Below are 10,287 nucleotides of genomic sequence, written 5' to 3'. Positions count from 1 at the left end.
CACCAAGTATTATTGAAATAATCAGGTATTACTGAAATTATCACAAAGCATCACTGAAAAATATTAATTTCAAGCTCATTGGTTTTTCTGTCAGGAAATTGTCCTAACCATCAGCAATGTTTTTGTGTAATTCAACCTATTTTAATGTATAATAGCAGGTGTAAGGCTGAAGCAGAACATAAAGATTATATGAAAACCTTTCCAACTGGAATAAAATAATCTTATAATATTGTAAATGCTTGACTGATAATGAGTTGTTCAAGTAAAATAAAAATTGAGATCCAATGACCAATGAAGGAAAAAGACAAAGTAAAGTAAATTTCATTGTTTTTAGGTATTCACGAAAAAATGCTGAGGTTAAGAAATTGATTCTTCAATATTAAATTATTTTCTTCCATTGACTGCCTTGTTTCTAAATCATAAGACCATAAGGCATAGGAGTGGAAGTAAGGCCATTTGGCCCATCGAGTCCACTCTGCCATTCAATCAAGGCTGATGGGCATTTTAATTCCACTTACCAACGTTCTCCCCGTAGCCCTTCTGTTGCTAAAATAACTTGTGCTGTCAGCTGATGGTGCTACTGCAAAAGTCAAAACCCAGAATGGAATCTGGCTTGATAGGTCGTTTTATAAAAAATCGTAATAATGTGCTGAACTGAAACTGAAACATCGTCACAGAAGCCTGCAGAGTCTCTTTAACAGCAAAACAGAAGTTTATTGTACAAAATATAAATAAAACCTAGTTATAGAAGACAGTTTAGAAAAATATTAAAACACTTGGCAAAATTAAGTTTTCAACCTATTTCAGGGTACAATCGATTTATAGAGATTCAGGAAGAGAGACATATCTCTCTATATCAAGTCTTTAATTTAGAACAAAGAACAGTACAGTGCAAGAATAGGCCTTTTATCCCACCAAGACTGCACTGACATGTGATGTCTTTCTAAACTAAAGACATTTGGCCTCTATGTGGTCCACATCGTTCTATTCCCTTCCTATTTATATACCGGTCAAATGTCTCTTAAACATTGCTGTTGTATTCACCTCCATCACCTCCTCAGGCAACGCTTGCCAGGCACTTAGTCAGGTCTCTTCCCAATTGCCCCATCAACTTTCAATCTCTGCGTTTTCTAAACTAAAATCATTCCTTAAATATTCTGAACTGCAAATAAACTAATGACCTTCAATGTTTACCCACCTATTTAAACTATCACCGCATAAACAATTTTGCACTTTACTGACAAGGCAACAGAATTAAATTGCAATTGCTTTGAGTTAAAATTGAACATGATCTAATGGGGACAACAATATTTGCAATGACCTTTCCTGGGAGTTAACTAGATGATAGGGTAACTCCATCCATTGCTCTGAACTGTTCTGAATTTTACAATGGCCACAGTGTAAGCAATTACAGAATAACTACACTGCCAATTAGTGATCCCTAACAGCTCAATGCCAAGGGTCACTTACTGTCAAAAAAATACCATTTTGGCATCAAATTCTAATTTTAGAAATTAGGCGATTGCAAACACAAAACAGAAAAATAAGCTTACATTGCAAATAAATTTCTGAACTTTTGTGAAGATGCCATTAATTAGAAGGAATATTGCCAGTCATGAATTTTTGTTTAGTCTTTTCTCACATTTAAGCTCAACAGTCATCACAACACATTTCAGAGATATGATTTTCAGAGGATTTTACATCACGAATGATTCAGTGCTCTTCTTGATTTAGTTACCGTGTTAAACTTCGAAAAGGAAGCACATGAAATATTGTCTGATGACTGCAAAATCCAAGAAGTAAAGTGACATATATTACTGAATCAGATGGAATGACTATGAAGGAACTATTTTCAGATTGTGTAATGAATTAGTTTTTTTAATCTTTCAGTTTACATATGTCAGAGGGAAATTCAGACATATGGCAAAAACTTGAAGTCAATCAAAGGTCTCTTACTTTGCCAGTAATTGTATTACTCACCATGTTCTTTCAGTTATATACTGAGGATCAAGCTTTTCATTGATGAAAAGATTTAATATGCCAAAAACTATTGATTTTGTTAAAGTTAAATTTCCATATGAAAAAAGTACCTGATTGCTATAAAATATGATAAAGATCCTAAACACACACATCCTCCTCATGGTCTCCAAGAGAAAAGTAAAATTTTAAAATACTGTAAATGCTGGAGACCTGAAACCAAAGCAGAAAATGCTGGAGAAACTCAACAGGTCTGGCTGCATCTGTGGAGAGTGAAACTGAGTTAATACGTTGAGTCCAGAATGAGTTTCTGCTTTTGCTTCAAGAAACAAATTCAAATTAAAGGGTTTAATCATCGGTCAGAAAGTGATTTAATATGGTGACGGCTTGATGAAGGAAAGAAAGTTTCCAAAGGTTTCCTTCTTTTCGAATAATGGGTGGAATTTTTCCAGTCCCTGAACAACATGGACAATAGCAATTCATTTGTAAAACGTAGCATAAAAGAAAATAAGCATCCTCCATGTTGAGAAAAAGAAGACCAATTTTCCATCCAAGGTTTTGATAGTGAGATGTGAATTTTGTCAATAAGTGGCAAGTGACTTACTAATTAACATCAATATTTCAGTATTACTGAATCTCATCTTAATTATCTGCAGTTTACCAGGTAGTGGAGACAAAATAGACAGTAACAATTCCTGACATGAAAGTCTGTGTGCGTGCTAAGCAGCTGCAGTTTGCCATTTGCTCCTCTGGGCTTTCATTTTGACCACATTCCTCAAAACCTCAGGGTAGAGAGTCATAGAGTTATAGAGATGTACATCATGAAAACAGACCCTTCGGTCCAACCCGTCCATGCCGATTAGATATCCCAACCAAATCTAGTCTTACCTGCCAGCACCCAGCCCATATCCCTCCAAATACTTCCTATTCATATACCCATACAAATGCCTCTTAAATGTTGCAATTGTACCAGCTTCCACCACTTTCTCTGGCAACCCATTCCATATACGTACCACCCTCTGTGTGAAAAAGTTGCTCCATAGATTTCTTTTATATCTTTCCCCTCTCACCCTAAACTCATGCCCTCTAATTCTGGACTCCCCAACCACAGGGAAAAGACTTTGCCTATTTACCCTATCCATGCCCCTCATAATTTTGTAAACAGCCGCAACATGACCTCCCAACTCCTGTACTCAATACTCTGACCAATAAAGGAAAGCATACCAAATGCCTTCTTCACTATCCGATCTACCTGCGACTCTACTTTCAAGCAACTATGAACCTGCACTCCAAGGTCTCTTTGTTCAGCAACACTTCCTAGGACCTTGCCATTTAGTGTATAAGTCCTGCTAAGATTTGCATTCTCAAAATGCAGCAAATAACATTTATCTGAATTAAACTCCATCTGCCACTTCTCAGCCCATTGGCCCATCTGGTCAAGATCCTGTTGTAATCTGAGGTAACCCTCTTTGCTGTCCACTACACCTCCAATTTTGGTGTCATCAGCAAACTTACTAACTGTACCTCTTATGCTCATGTCCATGTGCAACAATTACCTGCATTCTTCGTCCAAAGTAGTTGGCATTAAACACGTGCCATGTCACCGTGGTATATAGAAATATAGAAAATAGGAATAGGCCATTTGACCATTTGAACCAGTTCCACTATTCAATGTCATCTTGACTGATCATCCTAGTCATACCCTGTTCCCACTTTTGTCTCACACCCTCTGATCCCTTTAGCTGTAAGAACTCAATCTACCTCCTTCTTCAAAACATTCAATGCTTTGACCTCAACCACTTTCTATGGCAGAGAATTCCACAAGCTCACCATTCTCTGGGTGAAAAAACTTCGGCTCATTTTGGTCCATGCACCATATCCTTAGACTGTGACCCCTTGTTCTGGACTTCCCTATCATTGGGAACGTTTTCCCTGCTTTTACCCTATCTAATTCTATTAGAATGTTGTAGGTTTCCATAAAATCCCTCACAAATTCTTCCAGATTTCAGTGAATATAGTCCTAACCAATTCAGTCTCTCTTTGTACATCAACCCTACCATCCCAGGAACCAGTTTGATAAACCTCCCTCCATAGCTAGAACATCCTTCCCTAGATAAGGAGAGTCAAACTGCACACAACACTCCAGGTGTTATTTTACCAATACCTCGTATAATTACAGCAAGACATTCCTGCTCCTGTACTCAAACCCTTTTATTATGAAGGACAACGTATCTTCTTCATTGCCTGCTGCACTCACATGCTTACTTTCAGTGATGAGTTTATGAGGACACCCAGATCTTGTTACACTGGACTTGTTATGATCAGGGGTTGTGTAATTCCTGATGAAGGGCTTTTGCCCGAAACATTGATTCTCTTGCTCCTCCAGCACCACCCTTTTGACTCTTGTTACACTCACCCCATTTCTAATCCATCACAATTCAGATAATCCACCTTGTTGTTATTTCCAAAGCAGATGACCTCATGTTTTTCCACATTGTACTTCAACTTACCCACTTGCACAACTTGTCCAAATTGCACTGAAGCAATTCTCCTCACAGTTTATTCCCCTGCCCCATGAGTTTTGTGTTGTCAACAAACTTGGAAATATTACATTTAATTTCCTTATTTAAATCGTGAATATATATTGTGAATTTCTGAAGTACAATCACTGACCCCTGTAGAATCCTATATGGAGAGAGTGAGGACTGCAGATGCTGGTGATCAGAGCTGAAAAATGTGTTGCTGGAAAAGCGCAGCAGGTCAGGCAGCATCAAAGGAGAGGAGAATCGATGTTTCGGGCATAAGCCCTTCTTCAGATTCCTGATTCCTGAAGAAGGGCTTATGCCCGAAACGTCGATTCTCCTGTTCCTTGGATGCTGCCTGACCTGCTGCACTTTTCCAGCTATACATTTTTCAGAATCCTATATGTCACAGGCTGTCACTTAAAAAAAATTCCTACACTTTGTTTGCTGTCTGCCAATCAGTTGTCTTTCCATGTTAGCACACTACCCCCAAACCAAGGTGCTTTAATTTTAAGACATCTGAGTCTCTTCAATTCTGCACTTTTGGCCTGACTGACACCTTACAATGCAATGCTCCTTCCAAGCTGTTTTATATGGAGGGTCAGATACATATCTTAACATACTGCATCTCACAGCATCCCAGGACATGTGGAGCCTGCACTAACATGGCATTTTGCTCATACCCTGGAAATGAAGTCAGGGCTTGCCATCAGGCCTGCTCCTCTATAATCTGTCTTTACCTTCTGAGGAAGTCAGACACAACATCCCATCAGCAATCGGGGCCATCACTCTCAGTAGAAGCAGCTTAAAAAGAAGCAACAGAGTTTCTCAGATCTCAGAAGAGTAATTGGTGACGTATCTTCCAAAAGAGGGCAGTGCACAATTTACTACACAGTGAGACATGCTGGACATGGACAGTGGGGGAATATGTCTGTATTGTATATTCCCGTTCTGCCTCAGAACCTACAGTTCCTTGCTGATTGTACCAGCTGAGTGTCTACCAGGTTAGTGAAAAGGAGCTTCTGGCTTAGTAACACTACCCTCCAAGCCCTACACTCACATCAAACATCAAACCTTACACGGCACCCAGTGCAGACAATTGAACAAATGCTGGTTCCTCTTCAGCCAGTGGTGGCCTTTTGTACCATCATTGCTAAAAACTTCAACATCATTGAGATCTCCATGTTCAAATTGTAAGCACCAACTGCATGTAGCAAATCACCTTTGACCAGTATCTGACCCCTCAGCTCCCTCACTGAATACATTTGAAATGAGCGATGAACAAGTTTTGAATCCAGTATTGGTGCTTTTCTTAAACAGTGGCTTGTGTTTTTGTTGCTACAATGTGGTGGCATCCAGCAAATGTAAATACCACAGTTTAGGCCACAAACAGATAGTTAATCTGCCTAGCTTGGGTTTTGTTCCAACAATTTTCTAGTAGAACTTTGCATCTAGAGAAGGGAAAGTGATTGCTAGTAACACAGATTGTACTGGTCAATGTCGGCACTGTGAACTGCCTGGTCACCAGGTACCCACTTCCTAGATCCTGCATGTCGTCTATTACCCTGCACTACCCTAACAGTGCATTTCAACCAATCGCTCTTTGTGGATATTTATCTACAACTGTCCTTTCTGCCCCTGAATCACAGCATTACACCTTGCCAATGCCAACTTTGCTCCTTTGCGCTCCCCTTGGATAAGCCATGATGGTGGTCACAGTCAATAACTCTATTTCCCATAGCCTATCGGCCCCTCTGATGATGTTCCAAATTTCACTCATTCAACTGGACTTTCCCAGTTACAGTACATTTTCCTGTTCCTTATCCCCACCACTATATATGGCTCTGATTCCCACACCCACCCAACTTCCTTGACTTTCCTACCTTTGTCATTGATCCCTCCACTGCCACTTCAGGTGTTCCCCCCCCCGACGCCAACTGAAGAATTGGCAAATGGGCACCCCAGACCGAATTCAATCTAAATCGTTGACAGTCTACAATGAACAGACCTTGACATGATGAAGCAACTCCTGACTTTTGTAATGCAATAAGATAAAGAACTGCAGATGATAGAGATCTGAAACACAAACAGAAATTGCTGACTCTATTAGATTAGATTACTTACAGTGTGGAAACAGGCCATTCGGCCCAACAAGTCCACACCGACCCGCCAAAGCGCAACCCACCCATACCCCTACATATACCCCTTACCTAACACTACGGGCAATTTAGCACGGCCAATTCACCTGACCCGCACATCTTTGGACTGTGGGAGGAAACCGGAGCACCCGGTGGAAACCCACGCAGACACGGGGAGAATGTGCAAACTCCACACAGTCAGTCACCTGAGGCGGGAATTGAACCCAGGTCCCTGGCGCTGTGAGGCAGCAGTGCTAACCACTGTGCCACCGTGCCGCTCTATTGGACTGACTGCTAAACAGTTCCCCGATCTGCTGACCGTCAGCAGCCAACGTGGACAACTGAAGCTCCAGACTGCATGCGGACATTGCCCCTAACTGACAGCACTGGGACTCCCTAGCTGACTCCAGCTCCCTCTCTGATAGGGCTGTGGACTATCTTTCTTCAGTTTCTGACATGATCATTTGGTTAAAATGTTTGTTGCGTAGGCAGCCAGTACTTGATGTAGATATTCAATTGTCTTTGTCTCTGAGTGCCTTTCTCTAAAACATCTCTCTCTGCAAACCCCTCCTCAAAAGCCCCACACAGCACACCAGGCATTTGAACACTGGCATGCAGTCTGAATGCGGTTGTACTAAATAACCATTAAAAGGCTGCAGTGAAAGCATTTGGCTGAAGCACCATTACACTAACAGGTGAGGCATGGAAGGTGAGAGCATGCAGGTAACTGCTAAGTAAGTGAGCGCTAAGAGAGCAAGTAAGCAACCCTGAGATGAAGACTTTTCCATGCTGTGAGCTGGTTGCCTATCCTTATGTTTGACTTTCTCTGTGACTAGTTGTTAGTGTGCCCTGCAAACTTATCGAGAATCCCTGACACAAGCTTGTTTGTTGAGGTGAGAAGCTGAATACTTATAAGGTGAGTTGTAGTGTTAACAAACGCTGATCTTTGCCAATTAACATTTCACCTCTGCCTAGTGAGAATCTCACCACACTATTTGAGAAAAGCATGAAAGCACAATGGGTCTCACTGCGTTGGTCGCCTGATTCTGCTGCACATAGGCCACATCACTCAGACTCCTGTAAGATTCCTCCTGAACACTTTACACTGAACTAGCTATTCTCATAACACCGATAAAAGTACACCTGACATTCCACACAAGTTGTACATTTCAAACCTCCTGACAGCTCAAAACCTGTCCTCACATTTTTAAACAAGATCAGCAATGCAGGGAGTAACTATACCTACCTTTTTAATTGCTCCATGGAATGGATTGATGCATCTAAAATGAATGTGACAAATATAATTGCTATTTAACAAACATAGTTCATAGAGTTCATGGTTCATAGAACATGGAGGAGCACGTATGTGGATTTCAATTATTTTTGTTAAAAGTGATCCTTTTATTTAAATAGAATGATAAAGACAATCTGAAACCTATTAAAATCCAGCAAAACTTATTGACGTTCCTCACAAAATTATAGAAACCAAAAAACCGTCAAGATTTAACACTAGCCACTCAGCATAATCCCAGTTTTCATTTCTTGGTCCTTATCCTTATAGTCTACAACATTCAGTGGATAACCCAAATATTTTCTAAATGTTATGAGGGTTTCTGCCTCAACCACCCTTTCAAGAAATGAGTTCCATATCGGCACCACTCCTAGATATAAAAAATTCCCTGCCCTCTGGATCTTCTAAATCTTGCCCTAAATCTGTACTTCTTGGTTTGGATTCCTTCATCAAGGGGTATATGGCCTCCTCTCCACTCTGTTTACAACCCTCACAATTTCATAGACATCAATTAGATCTCTTCGCAGCATTCCTTAAGTCTGGCAGTCTTTCCAAGTGCAGCAGCATTTCACCTGTACCTCTTCCAGTCTTGTGTATTGTATTCAGTGCACCCACTGTGGCCTATTCTACAATGGAAAAACTAAATGCAGACTGGCTTCTGTTTTGTGCACAAACATGATCCCAGCCTTCCTGTAGCTGGCCATTTTAAGACAGTATCCTTCCTATGTACCCATGGTCTGTCCTCGGCATGCTGCAGTGTTCCAGTGAAACACAGTGTAAACTTGAGGAACAGGATCTCATCTTCAGACTAGGCACTTTACAGCTTTCTGGATTTAATATTGAGTTCAACACATTTAAGTTGTGAACATTTATCCCCTTTCTTTTAGCTTGTTATCATGTCCTCCCATCGCCCCATCCCACTTACATCCTTACAAGTCTGACAGGAGACAGACCATTGTTCTACCATTCTCAAATTCCAATCACTGAATGTAAACTATCAACATCTTCTCTTCACTGACACCCTAAACCCCTGACCCCTACCACCATCCCCGCCAAACTATAACAGAAATGCTATCCCTCCACACTTCACTTTTGCTCTGATGAAGAATCATCTAGACTTGAAACGTTAGCTTGCTCTCTCTCCATGGATGTTGCCTGGCCCGCTGTGACCTCCAGTATTTGTTGTTTTCAGTAGTCTAGCTAATCTTTCTTCATATCTAAATATCTCTAGTTTTCAGCTGCATGCTAACAAATCTCCTCACATATGAAACAAAATAATTAATTTGAAATTAAAACAAAACACCTCAGTGCTTTTGATTGTAACAACAGAAATCTTCTTTTTCCTGTCCGAAGTCAGGCCCATAGTTGTCTGATCTTGTCACAGTCATATGGTTGACTGTTGACTTCAGATCTGAAAATGCTATACATTGAGCTTTAACAATGCAAATAGCACCTTCTAAGATATGTGTTCTAACTTCATTGCCAAAGTTTCTAAAATCTGAGTGACTGAAATATCTGTCCTGTGCTGTGTCGGTAACCAGACGGCAGTGGTCCACTTATGCTGAATCTGCTGGAGGAACTGAGGCAAATATCTCTTTGCACATGTCTTCCAACACTGTTTTAGATAGATGCTGAGTTGGTTGCTTTGCACCTCACTAGTTAAAAAAAAACTACAATACAGAAGGAAATAAGAGTGTGAAATGTAGGGTGTGCTTATATCAATGATAGTGAAGGTCACAATGATTAACAGTACAACCCAATACATTTATAACAAAGGTAGATGTTACTGAAATTAAGGCCAGAGAAGCAGTGTGGATAAGCAAATCTATTCCTTCACAGATTGATAAAGGAGGCAGCTACATCACCATTGTCAACTTCAAAATGGAACTGCTAATTCAGAATTTCACACTGCATCTTTGAGAAGAAGTTTGGAATTTTTAACTCTTAGAAAATAAAAAATTTGAATTTGTATATAAAAGCTGAAGTCTAGCTAAACTCTCTACTATCTAGTAAGCCTTTCGAATATACAGTCAATATGACCTTGTGTATTTTAATTTTTTTTTGTATTGAATGATTATAGTTTGAAAGTCATTGAGTCCACACTCCATTGTGACCAGTGGTGTGCCACAAGGATTGGTGCTGGGTCCACTACATTTAATCATTTACATAAATGATTGGGATGTGAACATAGGAGGTATAGTTAGTAAGTTTGCAGATGACACCAAAATTGGAGGTGTAGTGGAAAGCGAAGAAGGTTATCACAGATTACAATGGATCTTGATCAAATGGGCCATTGGGCAGAGGAGTGGCAGCTGGAGTTTAATTTAGACAAATGTGAGGTGCTGCATTTTGAAAAGGC

Source organism: Hemiscyllium ocellatum, chromosome 7 (assembly GCF_020745735.1).
Source record: "Hemiscyllium ocellatum isolate sHemOce1 chromosome 7, sHemOce1.pat.X.cur, whole genome shotgun sequence".
NCBI classification, from domain to species: domain Eukaryota; kingdom Metazoa; phylum Chordata; class Chondrichthyes; order Orectolobiformes; family Hemiscylliidae; genus Hemiscyllium; species Hemiscyllium ocellatum.
Note: the sequence above shows the minus strand (reverse complement) of the source record.